This window comes from Euprymna scolopes, chromosome 33 (genome assembly GCF_053919585.1).
Source record: "Euprymna scolopes isolate OS-2025 chromosome 33, ASM5391958v1, whole genome shotgun sequence".
Classification (NCBI taxonomy): Eukaryota; Metazoa; Mollusca; class Cephalopoda; order Sepiida; family Sepiolidae; genus Euprymna; species Euprymna scolopes.
The window spans coordinates 65101857-65120857 of record NC_136514.1 but is presented as its reverse complement, the minus strand read 5'-3'; the positions used below and the strand labels follow the sequence as shown (position 1 = coordinate 65120857).

General features: G+C 36.5%; 1 protein-coding gene across 4 annotated transcripts in view; it reads left to right on the top strand.

Moving 5' to 3' along the window:
- LOC145258276 (stress-activated protein kinase JNK-like) overlaps positions 1-19001 on the top strand; it is a 432258-nt gene that overhangs the window by 81934 nt on the left and 331323 nt on the right. For all 4 annotated transcript variants that reach the window (XR_013864086.1, XR_013864087.1, XM_080116278.1 and 1 more), the window contains one exon: positions 2476-2558. The gene's annotated coding sequence lies outside the window, so the exon portion shown is untranslated. The remainder of the gene's footprint in view (positions 1-2475; positions 2559-19001) is intronic.

The following is a 19001-nucleotide window of genomic DNA, read 5'->3' as shown; positions in this document are numbered from 1 at the left end:
CCGCACAACCGCCTATAACTTGCATGGAAATATCACTGGTATTGAAGTCTTAAAGCCTGTCAATTTCTTATTTGGAATCAGTTTTGCCTTGCAATCCATTTGTTAGTTATTGTGTACTGTCACTAATGCTACACCTCACGAGCAAATATTCTAGTATAATCGGAAATAAACATCTTGTATCTTTCTTCCCAGTTGGCTTTTGAATCCTGATGAAACATAATATGCAGTAATCTAAGTATGAACCTTATGTCGATGAAGTTCAATTGTTGAAATGCAATCCTCAATACGCCCATGTTAGACTTCCACCTGGAAGGGAGGGAACAGTGTCGCTGCATCAACTTGCCCAAGACCACAAAATGTAGCACCTAATACTAATGACTCTGTTATCTCACCGAAGAGATTCCATTTCTACAACCAAAATACAACACAGGCTGATACAACGCTTTTTTTTTTTTTTTTTTTTTATTCAATTTTCACCCCAAACAAGGCACAGTGCCACTTTGAAGCAGGGGGCTACTATTAGGGAATTAATTAGCGGGGTCATTATGAAGGGAGAAGAGTAGAAAGATGTTTGTTAACATTACACTTGAACTTCTGCATATCATTGCAGTTGGGAAAGCAGAATCCCGGAAGGGAGTTCCAAAGACCCGCAGTTCTGGGGAAGAAACTATTGGAGTAAAAGGCTTTCTTGCACCTAGGGATCTCCACTGTAAAGGGATGAGACTTAGTAGCTTGTCGGGTTTGTCGGGGGTAGTTACGTCGGGGAGGTACAAGTGTTTGCAGTTCGTCAGAGCATTCACCATTAAAGTATTTGTAGAACAGGCAGAGGGATGCAACATCTCGTCGATGGGACAGAGGTTGAAGCCCAGATGACAGTTCAGGACCTATCAGGTTTGCGACTCTTTTTTGAACCCTGTCCAGGAGCGAGAGACAAGCAGCAGATGCACCAGCCCAGATGTGACAACAGTACTCCATACATGGGCGAATGGTTGCCTTATAGAGGTATAGGATACTGGCAGGCGTAAGTAGTTTTCTAGCACGGTAGAGGGAGCCAACCTTCCTTGCAGCAGCCTTGGCAATGCTCTCAATGTATCTATTCCAGTTCATATTCCCTGTAAACGTTAGGCCGAGGAGTTTAAAAGAAGTACTTTCAGGCAATGTGTTCTTGGCCATTGCTATTGGTGGTAGAGAAGGTTTCTTGTAGTTATTGAAGGAAACAAGCTTAGTCTTAGCAGCATTGAATGAGACCAACCATTTTTGTTCCCATTCCACTACGGATTGGAGGTCATCCTCTAGTGTTTCTGCCATTTTCTTGGATATGTGTTCATTTGTTTTCCCCTCATATCTGTTATAGAGAGTGGTGTCATCGGCGAATATACCCATCTCCGAAACAATATTATCAGGGAGGTCGTTTATGAATATCAGGAACAATAGAGGTCCAAGGGAGGCACTCCCGCATTTATGTCATATTGTTTGGATGTACGTCCGTCGAGGACAACTTTGATTTTTCTATTACTTAAGAAGGATTTAATTACGTTATGAATTCTTCCAGTGATTCCATATGATCTAATTTTCCTTAGAAGACCATCGTGCCATACCCTGTCAAAAGCCTTAGATATATCAAGGGCCACCGCTCTACCCTCCCCTGTTTTATCCAATGAACGGTATATACGTTCAGAAACTACAGTTAAGATATCTGCTGTTGAACGGGCTTGCCTGAATCCATATTGTTTGTCAGTCAAGAGTTTAGCAGCTGTTAGGTGCTGGACTAGGGCTTTATTAACTAAGGACTCAAATTGATAAGAACCTATCGGAACTCATCCTTAGGCAACAACGTGTCCATCTCTATTATCTAAGAAACAGAGATGCTTGAACTTGGACCTTTGTATATCATTTCATAACCCCCCCCCCCTCCACCCTGAACTCTTTCCAGTCAGGGTGAATGTCATTACTTTGTGTAAAATCTTAGCAATTTTTCATTCTTCTATTTCAGCATACCTGTGATTCTAGATAAATAAAGCCTTACTAACTGATTTTCATTCGTCTTCCGTATTCAGAATCATCACACTTCTGTTCCTTTTTTCGTAGACAAATATTTCTTGAAACAAATATTGTCTGCACTGTTTCAAAATCGAATGTTAATGATTCCTTCTCATCCAATGAAAACATACAAATTTTGAATAAGCATTCATTTTATCTGGATCTCACTGTCATTATGTTAGATGGTCTGACAACTGACATGATAGTCCTAGTCATATTCTTATACATAATTTCAAAATTCTATCCTGTTCAATGTAAGTTGGCTAGATCATAAAGCCACACATTCACAGAATTTCTCATACTTTTTTTATACCTTGTTTTCTTTTATTGTAACAATTATGTTTGTTGTGATGTTACAGCTACTAAACAATTATCTAACAATATTTTCAACTTTGTAATTTTTGAAGACGTTATTTCTTTATTCTCTCCTTGCAGGAGTTTTTGTGTGGAAGCTTTGGCTTCATCAGATGAAGATTGATGATATTGTATACCTAGTGGATAAAGTATTGCCCGGGGAGGTGAGTTTTGTTTTATTTCCATCAAGCTTTTCACAATCTTAGTTTTCTCTTGTTGCTAAGTTGATTGATATATAAAAGAAATATAAAATATTCAAGAAATAATTTGCAATGACTAAACTTCTATTTACGTTTAGAAGAAAACCATCTTACTTTGAAATCAAACTCCTTGAAAATTTCAACAAAATTCTTCATTGGTCTGTCAGTGAAATCTATGATGTAGATTTCAATGGTACTAGATAATATCAGGTTACTCTTCCTCTTCGGTTTGGTGATCTTGGTTTGGCATTCACTTCCTAGAGTCATGTTTCACAGGTTTCAAATCCCTATCTTCAAATTTGTCAATAGCTATTCTGTCAATGTGGACATCAGCTGCTAATTGATTTCAAACATCAGTTATCCTGAAAGTACACATGGAACCGATCTTGTTTCACTTAACTGATCCATAATTGCAACCAACACAGTCACTTGTCTGAGAATGACTGCTGCCTCTCACTAGTAATACACACGGATGAAAAAAACGCTTTGGATAATCACAGATTTCAAGATAGTTCTACTAAAATAACCATATTTTTCAAACCAAAGCACTTCAAGTCTTCAAATTACTACCGTTTTGTTCGGAAATGAATATACTTTCAAATGAATTAATAAATATGAATGTACATTATATATTTTAAGAGTTTTAAGCAAATAAAGTGATAAAAATGTGAACGTCATAAAATGGCATTTTCGGTGAGGTTTTGTAATGACCCTCCCTGTTTTCTAAAGGCCCGTATTGTGATTGTATGAAGAATTTCGTCATGAAATTTGGGAACCAATCAGAAGAGGTGTTAATCTTAATACTGTCAAGTGTCCGAAATATTTTTGACCATTTCTTTTTTTGTCGTGTTAAAAATAAGACTTTAATATGACGAGTATCGAACATTTTGAAAAAAAATTTTATCGGACACCCACTAGTAAGTAAATCATTCTTTTTACTATCTTTATCAATTAAAAGTATTATTCTATGTTGAGTAGGACCGTGGTAATTGATAATAATTTAAAAGGACCTACCCAAAAAAAAAATATTTCTATTTCTCGAGTTTGGTCAAATTAAGTTAGTATTAGTAGCAGCAGCTGTAGTATTAGTCATAGCACAGTATAAACAACATGCGTTCTTTAATTTTTATTCACAAACTAATTAAGAAAAAACATGAAAATATGAATAGAAATGTTCTGATATGTTTAATTAGAGCTATTTTGTTATCATTAGTTTAGAACTATTTGGTTTTCAGAATGTATAATAATAACAATCCCAACCAATTCAGCATTATGAATCCATTATAATTTCTCACATTTCTGGTCAAATTTAAAAACATGGTTAAAAAAACAAAAAAAACTTTTGTAGATATATAGCTTGCATGCACTTTTATTCATTGCATTAGTTTTGAGCAGCGAATTAAAACAATGTTTTACTGTGAACAGCCACAAATGTTTTTTCAAAATCAAAAGATGTATGAAAATCTCGTTTGTATTACTATACACATAGATTTGAAAAAGTTGTCAAAAAACAAATATATAACAAACAAATGTTATCAAAAGCAAGATAAGTTACTTTTCTACCGAACTGGATATGTTTTTAGTCTTTATATATAATGTAATATGTTTATTCAGCTCGAAAAACAGTGTTTACCGATGTATTCAAAAATTTTAAATGGCAGCTGACTCTCTCTTTGAGGCGGTAAGTTTGGGAAAAAAAAAACAGACAAAATACTGTTAGAAACTCACTCAATATATGTTACCGTGACATAGGCGGATATATATTCGGGGGGTTTTTTAACTGTATTTTGTCTAGTTTTTTATTTTTAACTCATTTTCCAAAACTTACCGTGTGAAAGAGATAGTCGGCCGCCATTTTTAACTTTCCAATACATCGGTGAGCACTGTATGTTTTTCAAGCTGAATAAACATGTTACATTAAATAAAAACACTAAAAACATATCCAGTTAGGTAGAAAAGTAACTTATCTTGCCTTTGATAGCATTTGTTATGTATTTGCTTTTTGATAACTTTTTCGAATCTATGTGTACAGTAATACAAACCCCGTTATTTTTTTTCTACTTATTAAGCGAAAGGTATTTTTACCACCTGCTCCAGCGTAGTATAAACGGCCTATTGAATAAACCCCTTCAACCTCAAAAATAGAAATCAACAAATTTATGGAATTTTCTTCGAAATTTCGTAACGCAGTTTCTTATTAAATTAAAACTAAATATAACATTTGTTGACTTATTTACGTGTCGAATACACACACACACACACACACACACACACATATGAATGTGTTTTTGTTTATTTTTTTATTACCGTTTTATCTGTTTGGTTAAATATGTTTCGGATGTTGGACCGTGTTTATGATCTAACAGCCTCGTCAGACCTTACAGAAATGGTTGGTTAGTATTAGGAAGAATTGCTTTTAGGAGGAATACGGGGGGGGGAGATAATATAGGGGGAAGGTGGGTAATAACAATATTTGAGTTTTAAAGGTTAAAATATATTAGGTGTGTGTGGGGGTAGCAGATTCAGGTAGGCTTGGGTGGAGATATGTTGATATAGGGAGGGGGAGAGAGGATGGTAAAGAGAAAAGAGAGGGGGTAATGAGAGGAGGGGGAAAAAGGGAGTTTTGATTTTTGGGTTTTAAAATTTTGATTACTTTTTTCTTTTTTTTTCCCCCCTTGTTCGATAAGGTATATTAATTAGATGAGAGACAGAGGGAGAGAGATAGATGGGAGGAAAGGGAGAGAGAGAGGGAGAGGGTTAGTGTGGCTGTCATTTCATTTACGGGTTTCGGGTTTCTTGGTCACTATTCATTTCATAGTGGATTGTTTTTAAACAGTTAAGAGTTAATACAGACGTTGATGCATGCATAAAAACGAATAATACATATACGTACATATTACAGACCAATATGTACCCATAGAGGCACACACCTATAAAAACAATGCCTACGCACACATAAACGCAACTCTCATACACATATATATACTCGCATATATATACAGATATAAATATATGCTCACACATACATAAACATACACACACCCATCCATGTACATATACGTGGATATACAGATCTCCAGTAAAAAGTAGATGCACATATACACATACACAGGCATATACATACAAGTACACATACATGTACGGGCTCATGCACATGTATACACAATTGCATAAAAATATATATTTATAAAATATAAATATACAGACCTATATAGGCACATATATATACACATATACACAGATATATGCATACGCATACCGGCATGCATACATCTATGCCAAGTAAATAAGGTAAAGTTAGGATAAATAAATAATAATAAATGAATAAATGAGTACATGGTTTAATTTAGTTAAGTTATTTTAGTTAATACTGCGGGGGTTATATAATATATATAAGCATATACAAGTATATATATTCATAAAAATATAAACATACTACATACACATACAGACATATATATATATATATATATATATATATATATATATACAGAGATGCGTATATTTATGCTGAGTAAGTAAAGTTAGGGTAGATAAATGAATGAATAGATAAAGGATAAATAAGCGGCTGTAGATAATGCAAGGTTAGGTGGACATGTTGAAGTTATGTTTGAGATGCATGTTGATTTAATTTTTAGGGTCTGTATTGATTTGCTTTGCTTATTGGGTGGAGATTATTTTATAGTTTCTAGGAAAAAATAAGAGGAGGAGGATAAATGGGGTATAAAGGTTTAAAAAATTAACTATTAGGTTCATATACATGTTGCTTTGGGCAGTGGCTATGCTTAACTTTATTTTCAGTGTGAAGTGTGTTGTGGGCATAGGCATAGGCATACACATACATACAGACACATATATGCATATAAATCCAGGCATAGCTACATCTGTACATATATGCTCACTCATGCGCACATGATGATTGCAACGTCAGATGAGAGCCACTAAAAATCCATGTGCCCGAATGTGACTTTTTAGCCCTGCCAGTGACTTGCACACCCTCAAGCAGACATGACACTGAAAACATTCACTGATTTGTATGAAACTAACAGCAGCGGAACCTGTACTATCGTGGGCTTTCATGTGATTAACAAAACCTGCCTTAGACAACAGAGCCCGATCACACACCTTACAGATCCAGAGATCTCCATGGTTGGGCGGCAAGGTTTGGCATTTCCTACATGCTCTCTTAAGCTTCGCTCGGTCTATTTTGGTTGCTTCAAAGTTTTCTGTACCCCTGTATATCAGTGTCCTCCACTGCTTGCGATCATACGCTAGTGACTCCCAACTGTCAACAGGAATATGAAAGCTCACCAGACTCTCCTTGATGCTATCACGAAAACGTTTTTTGGGCTTGTGCTGGGGTCTTTTTCCAAGAAAGAACAATTGTTTTGGGAGTCGATAGTCTTCAAACCGGATGAGATGACCTGCCCAACGCAACTGGTTCTTAATAACAATGGTAGCAATACTGGTTGTTTTGGCCTTTTTTAAGACATATGTATCAGGGACAAAGCTATACCACTTTAAACCAAGAATGTGTCTAAGGCAGTGCTGATGGAACCTCTCGAGCAATTCTACATGTGACCGGTACAAGGTCCAAGTTTCAGATGTGTAGAGTAGGGATGGTACTACACATGCTTGATATACTGAAATTTTAGTTGTCAGAGTTAGATCCCCATCAGACCAGACTCTATCTTGTAACCTTCTAAAAGCATCAGATGCCTTGCTGATTCTTTGTCTTATTTCCGCGTTAAGAGTGCCATCATTTGATAAGGCACTCCCAAGGTAGACAAAATTTTTTACAACTTCAAGGCGCTTTCCACAGACGAAGATATCAGGTTCCACATACAGATCATCGGGGGCGGGAGTATACATGACTTTAGTTTTCTTAATGCTAACTGTCAGTCCGAAGCAGGTACAAGCATTTGTAAAGAGATCCATCACTAGTTGCATATCTACTGGGGAGTGTGTTACCAGGTCAGCATCATCAGCATACAACAGTTCCCTAACAAGTCCATCACTAACAAGTGTTTTTGCTTGGAATCTTCTGAGGTTGAACACCTTTCCAGTCGTTCGGAATCTAATATAAACACCCATATCACAATCGTGGAAACCATAGCAGAGCACAGCAGTCAAATAGAGCGAAAACAATGTTGGTGCAGCTATATCACCCTGCTTCACATCATTATCAATGGGGAATTCTTCCGAAAGCCGACCATTGAAGTTTACGCGACCTTTCATACTATGATGAAGTTGCTTGAACTTGTCTGTAAAAGCAGGTGTACAGCCAAATTTTTCCAGCACTTTCCAGAGAGCCTCACGGTTGACTGTGTCAAACGCCTTGGTTAAGTCCACAAGCACTTGGCAAAGAGGCATATGCTGTTCAATACATTTCTCCAAGAGCTGTCTAGCAGAAAACACCATATCCACAGTTCCTCGCCCACCTCTAAATCCAGACTGGGATTCCGGAAGGATATTAGGACATACATACTTTTCCAATCGGTTTAGCAAAAGCCGTGCAAACACCTTTTCAACCGCACTCAGCAGCGAGATACCTTGATAATTTCCACAATCAGACCTTGTACCCTTTCCTTTGTAAAACATAACCAAGATGGCATCTACCCAATCTTGGGCAACCGGGTCACCCTGCCATACTGACAGTATCAAAGAGTGAACCACACAATGTACATTAACACCACCATGTATCAGCAGTTCAACAGGGATGCCATCCAACCCAGGGGCTTTGTTCGAGTTTATCTGTTTTATACAGTCAACTGTTTCTGCAAGAGTCGGTTCAACATCAAGTTCCGGACAAAAGGAACATTGAGGGATACTTTCTATTGGAACAACATCAACATTGGATGGGTTATGAAAAAGATCATGAAAGTGTTCATGCCATCGATGCATAATTTCATCTGAGGTTTTCAGCAAGGTTTTCCCGTCCTTCGCCAGGAGTGGTGTAGTTTAAGAGGATTTCGGACCATAAGCCTGATGAAGCAGAGTGTAGAATGTCTTGACATCTCTATGATCGTAGGCAGTCTGTATCTCCCTGGAGAGGTCAGACCACCATTTGTTTTTTATTTGGCGCACACAACACTGAACCTCACTCCGAACAGAAGAAAAGTGGGCAGCGAGCGCTGGCTCGTTCAGAGGTGAAGAGTTGAGAAGTTTCAAATAAGCTTTCCGCTTTCTATCAATTTGAGGCTTAATTTGATTGTAATTATCAGCAAACCAATCTCTGTGTCTGGGAACCTTCAACCCAAGAGCTTCAACACCTTTTTGGTATATTGTATCTCTTACTGTCTCCCAGTCACAATCTGAGAAATCCACCTGGTTGAAAGCAGATTTCAAGGAACTTCATACGACTGGATCCTTCAATTTGGAAACATCAATACATTTAGGCACTTTGACACCATTGAAACGGCTTTTTTTGCAAACTGTAATTCTCAGTTTAGCTCTGACCATTAAATGATCAGTACCACAGTCAGCACCACGCATTACTCTAACTTTGCAAACATTTCCAAGATCACCATGTCTACACAGTATGTAATCAAACAAATGGCCATGTTTAGATTGGGGATGGAACCAGGTCTCCTTGTTTTTCTGGTGGGAAAAAGTGTTGGTGATAACAAGATTTAGTTCACTGCAGAGATGGAGAAGCAGCATACCATTTGAATTGACTCTACCTATGCCATATGGACCCAATGGAGACCAAGTCTCATTGTCTGATCCTACCCGCGCATTGAAGTCACCAAGAACCACCAAACTCTCAGCACTTGGCAAACTGGTGATAATAGATCTAAGCATATGATAAAAGGAAGTAATATCGTTTTCAGGCGAAGTAAGAGTCTGCGCATAGACAGAAAGAACATTTATATAACGACCAGCAGCAAGGGGCATTCTCAATGTCATTGCACAGTCATTTATGCCTACTGGCTGTTCGATCTTGTGAATTAAGGAGTTGTTAACTGCAAAACCAACACCAGCCTCTCGCCTCTCCTTTTCAGCTCTACCAGCCAGAAGATCGTATAGCCCAACGCGCGCTCAACCAGTTGATCCTCACCTGCAAGACGTGTCTCAGAGAGTACAGCAATGTCTACATTGTATCTTTGCAATTCCTTAGTCAAAATTGCAGTCTTCTGTTCTAGTCTTTTACCATTGTCAATAAGTGTTCTCACATTCCAGCAACAGAGCTGAAGTGGGTGTCGTTTAGCATAATATCTTCTGTTCCTATTAATATGGACAGCCATTGCCAATAGGACATTTTCTTTTTTTTTTTGACAAATGTCTGAGAAAGTATCTGTACAAAGATGTTATTCCAGAGATTTAGCTTTGTACGATAGCTAGTCTCTCTCTCGGTTCAAAATGTTGATATCCAGCAACAAGCAAGAGCAAGATAGCCAGCAACAAATCAAACTGCAGACCAGCTTAATGCGGGTACTGGTCTTCCGCTTTATGTTTTTTTAGATCAGAGATTTACTTCTCCTAGAGAGGCTGCCTTCACCATGGCTTTCTGGAGCCCTCTCCACCCCAGATAAAACAAATCCATTGCATGCAACATGTAAAACAGAGCAGTCATGAATCTTGTTGCTTTTTTTTTTTTTTTTTTTTTGAGAGAGAGAGAAGCGTTTAAAAACGGTGTAATTCCTCAATGGTCATGACGATAGAGATGATGTTCACAATTCAACGAATACACACAATAATAAAAATGAAAACAAATTCAGCACACGCAATACGTAAAACAAAGCAGTTCATGCGCACATACATAGATACATATATACATATAGTCACTAGGACAGCAGATGCATGCATACAGATACTTTTTCCCCCCCCTTCTTATTACCCCCTCTCTTTTCTCTTTACCATCCTCTCTCCCCCTCCCTATATCCACATATCTCCACCCAAGCCTACCTGAATCTGCTACCCCCACACACACAATACAACCTAATATATTTTAACTTTTAAAACTCAAATATTGTCATTACCTGCCTTCCCCCTATATTATCTCTTACCCAACCCCCCTCCTTTTTCTCCCCCCCCCATATTCCTCCTAAAAACAATTATTCCTAATACTAACCAACCATTTGTGCAAGGTCTGACGAGGCTGTTAAATCGTAAACACGATCAAACATCCGAAACATATGTAACCAAACAGATAATAAAACGGTAATAAAAAATAAAACACATATTTGCTCTGCAATAGTATTGAGCACTCTCTTTAGATTTTTACTAATTACCAGTTTTGCCAAATATCTTTCTAAAACACTCTTTAACCCTAACAATAACACTAAGTTTGAGTGGCAAGCCCCCCCCCCCAACAAAATACCTTTTTAAGCCACATACAAGTGTCTAAAACAAACAAACAAAAAATAGATCCTTCCTTAAAGAAAAATGCACATAAAAAATAAATTGGTTAACTGTCCTAAAATGCTAGAATGGCCTGGAAATGGTGAATTATTTTACATTAAATTTTTGTGAAACTAACCGCCCCATCCTCTAATATTGTTTTTGCTTTTGTTTCTGTCAAGTCTTCAGTATGTTCACACATAATTTTCCTTAGCCCAACAATTAATTGTACAATGGGGAAAGGAGTGGCTGGTTACTTTTAATGCATCTAAAACCAAGCTTCTCTCTTTACATCATCAACATTCTAATTCACATTTGTCATCAATTGAAATGAATGGCTCTCGTCTTCAGGAGGCCTCAAGTTTTGACAAGCTTCTGGGCTTGACCATTACTCCTGATCTTAAATGGAACACGTATATCAAATCTGTTGCCAAGGCCGCTGGAAAAATGGTGGGATCTTTCTATCGATCCAGTAGATATCTCACTGCTGATGCTATTCTCTACCTATATAAGAGCCAGGTACGTCCAAGGATGGAATACTGTTGCCACATCTGGGCAGGAGCTGCTAGAAAGGACTTGTCCTGCCTTGATAGAGTTCAAAATAGACTTCGTAGCCTCGTAGGAGATGTCCTTTTCTCCTCCTTGCAAACCTCTATCTCACAGAAGAGATGTTGCGAGTTTGTCTCTGATGTATCGTTATTTTCATGGAAAGTGTTCAACTGAGCTTCATTCTATGGTCCCCCCTCGCCAAACTTTCACAAGAAACACTCGTCTAGCTGTAAACACTATCAATAATTTCCCCCACTCTTTATCTGTGCCTAAACCTAAACGTAGATTCCATGAACAAAGCTTCTTTCTTAGAACTGCACGCCTGTGGAATTGTCTTCCGTTTTCCTGCTTTCCGGCTGACTACAATATGGTTGTGTTCAAGTCTAAAGTAAATAAGTTCTTGATGAGCCGTTCCATATAAGTTATTAAATTTACCAAATTTTCATTACTAATGATTACTATATTGACCAATTTCTACTGTACACTCTTTAACCCTTATCCTTGAGTGGCCTCTGGGCCTTGATAATGTGGTGATGCCTTTGTAAAAAAAAAAAAAAAAAAAAAATTAATTCAAAGTCTGAATGGCAACCCTTCCCATATTCTCATTGTATAGAAACCCTCTTAAAATCACCCATAATCGTCTTAAAAAAAATAAAACAAAAAGCATACAGGAGTTATCTCCCATACAAAAAACCCCAGTTAACTGCCCTAAAACGCTAGAATGACCTGTAATGGGGAATTATTTTACATTAAATTCTAAAATAATTTATCTTTCATTAAAGTTTTTCATGGCATTTCATACATAATTGCCTAAAAAGGTAGAATCACATTTTGGAAGGGGGGGCAGCAGAGGTTGGGCGGGGTTAAACAGAAGGTGTTAATCTACAATAATACCAAAGAAATATTGCAATATATTCATTTTTAAATGGTCTTATGTTTAGATTTAAGTTTTTTGTACATAAAGTACATTACAATTCAACTTTGAGTTCTCCAACTTCTTTTCTGTTTATGGATACTTGGCATTTTTAAGGAATTGCAGCATATTTATGCACATTTACAGCAAATTATTTGGAAACCATGAACTTTTGGAGATTTTCAGTCGCATATTCTGATTCTTTGTACAAAAATACACTTATATGGTAAATTTCATTGCTTAGTCTTGTGTTTTAACAAAGATATGACATTTTTACTGAAAAAGTAGTGCAAAAAATCTGACGAAATGCATATGGTCTTAAAGAGGGGAAAATATCCAAACGTATGAGGCACAAAAATAGTCATAACTTCCTTAATTTTAATCAGATTTTAAAATTTAAAAAGATTCTTTCTTAGCTCATCAAGCTCTTTATATGTATACCAATATTGAAATATTTTAAGCTATTTCAATTTTTTCATGTGTATTGCTACTCTCACAGTGCCATTATTGTGAAACTTTTTAGAAAAACAACATTATTAGACTTGGTGTCTCACTCCATTTAAGTCATCCACACTAGTGCTTCTGCTGCTAAACTGTTAACAAGTTTACCTTGCACCCTCCTTCTTACAAATTTAGTGTCGGTCATCTATCTTGTAATTTTATAATCAATGACATAGTCAAATGAGATCTTGATTCTACCACGTCAATTCAGTAAGCCTAGACGGAAGTGATGGTTGCCAGTCCAACAATGTCATGACTCTGAATCTAGGGGTCATGTGCATCTGCTAATGCATTTGGTGGTGTCATTAGTTTTTGCCTCTATAGAGTTGCAATCAGCAAACAGACAAGAATTCTTTGTCTTCTAATACTTGATCTGAAAATATTTTATTAAAGGATAATCCATTGTGATACTACATCTGGTCAAACTAATGTCCTACTGGGCTCCAATCCATACACAGGAGTTAGGGCTTTACCTTCTATAGGATTTGACACTGTTACGATTGTAAGTATTACCTTTAAGGCAGAAAATATTCAATACCTATCTAATTAAAATCTATTGATAAACATGTACTATCCCTCAAACATTTTAACGTCTTTGTGACTTTTGTCTTCATTTGCAGCAGGCCGTGTCATTTCTATTTTACAAGATTTATTATTTCTTATTCTAATAAGAATATATTAAGAAATGATCATTAAATGCTTATTCTATTATCATTCAATGTTTCCTCTTAAGGATATTAAATATTTTCAAATTTGTTCTGCTAGTAAGCAGAACAAATTTGATAATATTTAATATTATTATTAGAAGACCGATACCCGGCTTGCCTTGAGAGGTGGTGTAGTGAGGAATCGGGGGGGGGGGGGACAGTAGGCAGCCTGGGTGGAGAGAGGTGTTAGAAAAAAAAGGTGCTAGTGGCGGGTATGTGGAGAGTTTGGAGGGGGTAAAAACAACAGTAGGAAGCCCAGGTGGAGAGAGGAGTTATAAAAAAAAAGTGGTAGTAGGCAGGCAGACTCGAACCCATAACGAAAAGAAAAAAATGGGGAAAAAAACATCTTAGCTGATGTGTCCATCAGGAAACCGTAAGTCGCGAGCATTGGAATTAAGGGTAGTCAATTGAAAGGAGACGATGACTTGCGAGAATGTCGACGCAAAGACCGACCACCCCCCCTTGTAAAAAACTGCTCAGTTAAGGGTGAAGGAATTAATGTTTGAGGCCAATTTTTGGATATTTATCGTCCAAGAGACCAAGCTTTTAAACGATACCAGTTTTATCACGTTCTGACAAGACATACAAACACACACTCACACACATACACACACTTTGGCTTTTATATATTAGATTAGCAGGGGTCCCCAGCATTGCTTGTGGGTGGAGAGGTTTTATGGTAAGAGTATTGTACAATGGAACCCTAAATGAAAATAGCAAAAATCTACCACCCCCTAAAAAGAATAAAAAGCAGCAACTACCCATGTGAGCACAAAAAAAAAGTAGTAAGCAGGCAGGCAGGCTCGAACCTGTAACGTGTAGGAAAAAAAGAAGGTGAAAAACAAAGCCAACTGCTTAGATCCCGCGCTCACTGCGACATACGACGTCACTAACATTTGAAATCAGCTTAATCATTGCAAGGGGGTATGATGACTTTGCAAAAATGTTGACGCAAAAATGACCCCCTCCTTATAAGGAAAATCCCAGTTTACAGTCAAAGAATTAATGTTTTTAGCCAATTTTTTGATATTTGTCATCTGAAAGAGTGACCTTTCAAACAATATCAATTTTGTCAGTGTTCATCGTGTGTGTCGAAACTTTTTAGCAGACATAGAAACACACAGACACACACACACACATTTTCTCTTTCATATAATAGACGAACGTTGGTGCCTGGCATTGCCTGGGTGATTGTAGGTGTGTATGGAGGAAAAAAAAAATGTTAGTAGGCAGGCAGGCTCAAACCCGTAACCTTGAGAAGAAGGTGAAAAAGAAAGTTTTAAAAAATCCTGAGGCGTTACCACTGTGCCAAGAGGCGAGAGGAAGTTTTTTTTTTTTTTTTTTTTTTTTTTTTTTTTACATAGGCATCACCACTTATCAAGGCCTTGAGGCCACTCGAGGATAAGGCTTGAAGAGTGTTCAGTAGAAATTGGACACTATAGAAACCGTTATTAATGGAGATTCGGTAAATTTGTTAACTTATATGGAACGGCTCATCAAAAACTTGTTTACGTTAGACTTGAAGACAACCACATTGTAGTCAGCTGGAAAGCAGGAAAACAGAAGACAATTCTATAGGCGTGCAGTTCTAAGAAAGAAGCTTTGCTCATGGAATCTGCGAAGTGAAAAGCGTTGAAATTTAGCGATTAAAAAGTTAAGTGAATGAGTTCACACAGGGGTGTAAATTTAATGAGGTCAAACATCAAGCCAAAGAGGAACAAAATCACGCACTTAACTTTGGCTGCAAGCCAGTTAAGCTTTACACTCCACAAGATGTTGGGGAAAACCACCTCCCGTTAAGTCAGTCAAAAGAAATGTAGATGTGACCTCTCTTCGCAAATTGTAGATATTATAATCTAAGAAGTATATAAAAAGTTCTAAGAAGCAGTACCCCCTCCCCATGAATGCCCCCTTCCCACACCCACCAAAAAAAGCCTTTGCCGAACATGCAAAAAAATTGCACACAAACACGCACACATTTTCGCTTTTGTATTATAGACTAGCGGGGATACCCAGCATTGCTGAGGTGTGGGGAGGTGGTGTAGTAAGGAACCCCAGGAGTGGGACTCAAAGCAACAGTAGCAGGGAGGGGGGCTGTTACTCGGGTGTGTGTAAATGGTGTAGTAAGGAACTGGGGGGGGGGGATCAAAACAACAGTAAGCGGGGGGGGGTAGTAGGCAGGCAGACTCAAACCCATAACGCGAAGGAGAAAAAAAGGTTTAAAAAAATGTAAGATTTTAGCTGATGTCTCCATCGCCTGACCAGAAGTTTGGAACATTAAAATTGAGCGTAGTCAATTGAAAATATGATGACTTGCTTAAATGTCAGTGAAAAAAGTGACCCCTTCTTGTACAAAACTGCTCAGTTGAAGGTGAAGGAATAAATGATTTGGGCCAATTTTTTTATATTTTGAAAACGATACTGGTCTGTCTGGTTCTGACGCGTCTGTTGGAAGTTTTTGGCAGACATACAAACACGCACACATATTTTGTCTTTTATATATTAGACTAGCCTAGTTACCCGGGTGTTTGGAGGTGTGTGTTGAGCACAAAAAAAAAGTGGTAGTAGGCAGGCAGACTTGAACCCATACCGCGAAGGACAAAAAGAACATGAAAAAAAGAGGATAGTGAATTAAATGAGTTAGTAATTAACTTTTGCCTGGGTGGAGGATATTGGCACAAGGACGAAATAAAAAATAAAAAAAGATAGAGAGAGGTGAGATCGAACTCGAAAACGTAGGGTAATTAGTCTTCCTCGCTAACCATTAGGCCAAAGTGGATAGTGAATTCAATGAGTTGGTAATTAACTTAACACGTGCAGAAATGAATGTTGCTTTTAAACCTGGCTGGGGGCCAGTTAAGCTTCCCACTTTCTGTCGTTTTATTTATGTTTCCTCACGAAAGCAAATTAGACACAAGGTCGTTTTTACTGTGGTGGAAACCATGATTGCCTGGGTCTACATGAAGTTCCGTTTGAACACACCAGCTATACTAAGGATCTTGAGCATTTTTTCATTATTATATGTCAACTCCATCAAGGACAACGTTGATACCTTCACAATAATTTCAAAAATAAAAGATATGGTAATCCTACTTAAAAATGGATAAAAACATGAAAATGTAGTTGGCCCCTCAAAAAAAGAAGTATGTGAGAACTTCCTCAACAGATATTTTGACAGAAGGGATACAAAGAGAAGAAGCTATTCTTTGGATATTAAGCACTTTTTAATGACTATATACCAGTTTACGCAAATTTCTTTAATGCTGCCTCAGTCTAGAAAGATTTCTCTTTATGGTCTGTTGCAATTTGTTTTAACTGAAATAAACGTTTTTATGTTATAAAAATGATTAGTTATGACTTATTGTGTTATTAAAAGAAAAAAGAATAGCAGTTATGCTGTTAAAAAAAAAAATGTGATTTATGTAACCCTCGAAATAAGAAAAATGTTTTGCTTTAATTTAATTAACTGCCGATAAAAAAAATGCCAATTAAATAATACAAAGTTTAAAAATCCTTTAACCCTGCTTAAATGCAAAGGAAATTAAAAAATTAAAAATGAAATAAAGTTTTTTTTTGTTTTAATCAAAGAATCGTAATTGGATTGGAATTTTTGTTTCTTTTAAGTAAAAATTTAACCCTCAGTTGATAAAAATATCCAAAAAAGGAAATTGTTTCTGTTTTATTTTAATATAATTAGTCACTAAAATTATAAAACAACCCTGTTTAAATGCCAAAAAGAAATAGGTGTGTGCGAACCTCAAAACTAATTGTTATGAGACAACCTCCTAATCCACTTGACTATAGCGCTGATTACGAAATCACGTTGAAAATTCTTGTAGTTAAACAAATTCAGAGGAGAGTCCTTGACGCATGTACAGTTGTTGAAATCGTTTATTGTCATTTAAAACTATTTCTATACAAAATAATTGACCATTTTTTCCAATATTTACATATTATGCATCTGAGACATTGCTCTTTCATATGGTACAGGTTTCGACCCGGCCAGATATGGATAACAAAAGTCTTTACAAACATACACACAGATCTCCTTTATATAATAGATAATATTTAGAACATCCATTAATTTTAAACATTACACTACTTAGATTTTTATGCACATGATATATACTTATAACGAAATGGTTGAACAAAATTTTTGAGGATAAATCATAAATACACTGACAAAAATATGTGATCAATGAAATAAGAAAGATTCAATAAATTTGGTATTTCTATAAGACTAGCTGGGTTACCCGGTGTGGAGAGGTTTTATGGTAAGGGTATTGATCAACAGAGCCCTTGAAGAGTAATCAAATCTGTGGCAAAAATAAAAAACGCAAAGAAAAATTCAGTAAAAAAAAAAAAAAATGGGGCAATCAGCAGTAATTCCACTGATATTTTTTTTAAATCTAGAAACAGCAGATTTTCACCTGAATTACTTGGGCTTCCCATCAAGGCTTTTTGGTTAAAGTCTACTCTTTTTTTGATAAGAAAAATCTGATTTCTGCCAAACTGCTAGAGCCTTACCTCCTTATTTTTTTTGTAACTGTTTGGCTGAGTTTTCTTTCTCTTTCTTCCTCTTTCAATATTTTTTCCTCTTTTCCTACTTTAATCTCTCCTTCTTATGATAGTTCCCTCTAAAAACTGAAAATGTTGTGAAGGCTCAAACTTTAAGCAATTCATAAAGAGGAGATTTCAATGAATTTTGTTTCATCAAAGAATAACTTCATGTCTTCTTGCAAACTCAATGTTTTTCTCTTAATTTTGACTTTCTTACCAAGATTGATGTTTCACTGATAAAACATATTTTTTGTATATTTTTAATACATTTCTACTACATATCAACAGCATGTCATCCAATTTATTTTTAATTGGTCTTTGCACAATTCTTCACACACACACACACACACACACACACACACACACATATATTTCTCCCAGATTGGGCATTCCTCAGGATTTCAATTTTTTTGCTGTGGTCTATTCACATCCCTGGAATATGAACTGGATTAGTTAAACAAGCAAACTAAAAACATGTATTATGGTCAACATGATCATAATACATGTTTTTGGTATATGAAACATTTGAACTATGATAGACCTTCAGAGTTTCCCTAAAAAGGAAAAAATAACTTAATTATTTGTAGGAATAAATAATCAGAAATTTAAACTGTCCACATTTCTTGTTAGGGTTCAAAAGTTAAAAGTACTTTTGTGTGTCATGTTTTGTACTATTATTGCAATGCATACATCAATTGTATCTGCAAATGGAATGCTTTTATAAAACCTAATTGTATTAATTTATCTCTTGACCTTAAAAATACTAATCCTGATTATATATTTCGGGTGTTATATATTAATCCAGTGTTAATCAAATAATTCCATGCTTGAGTC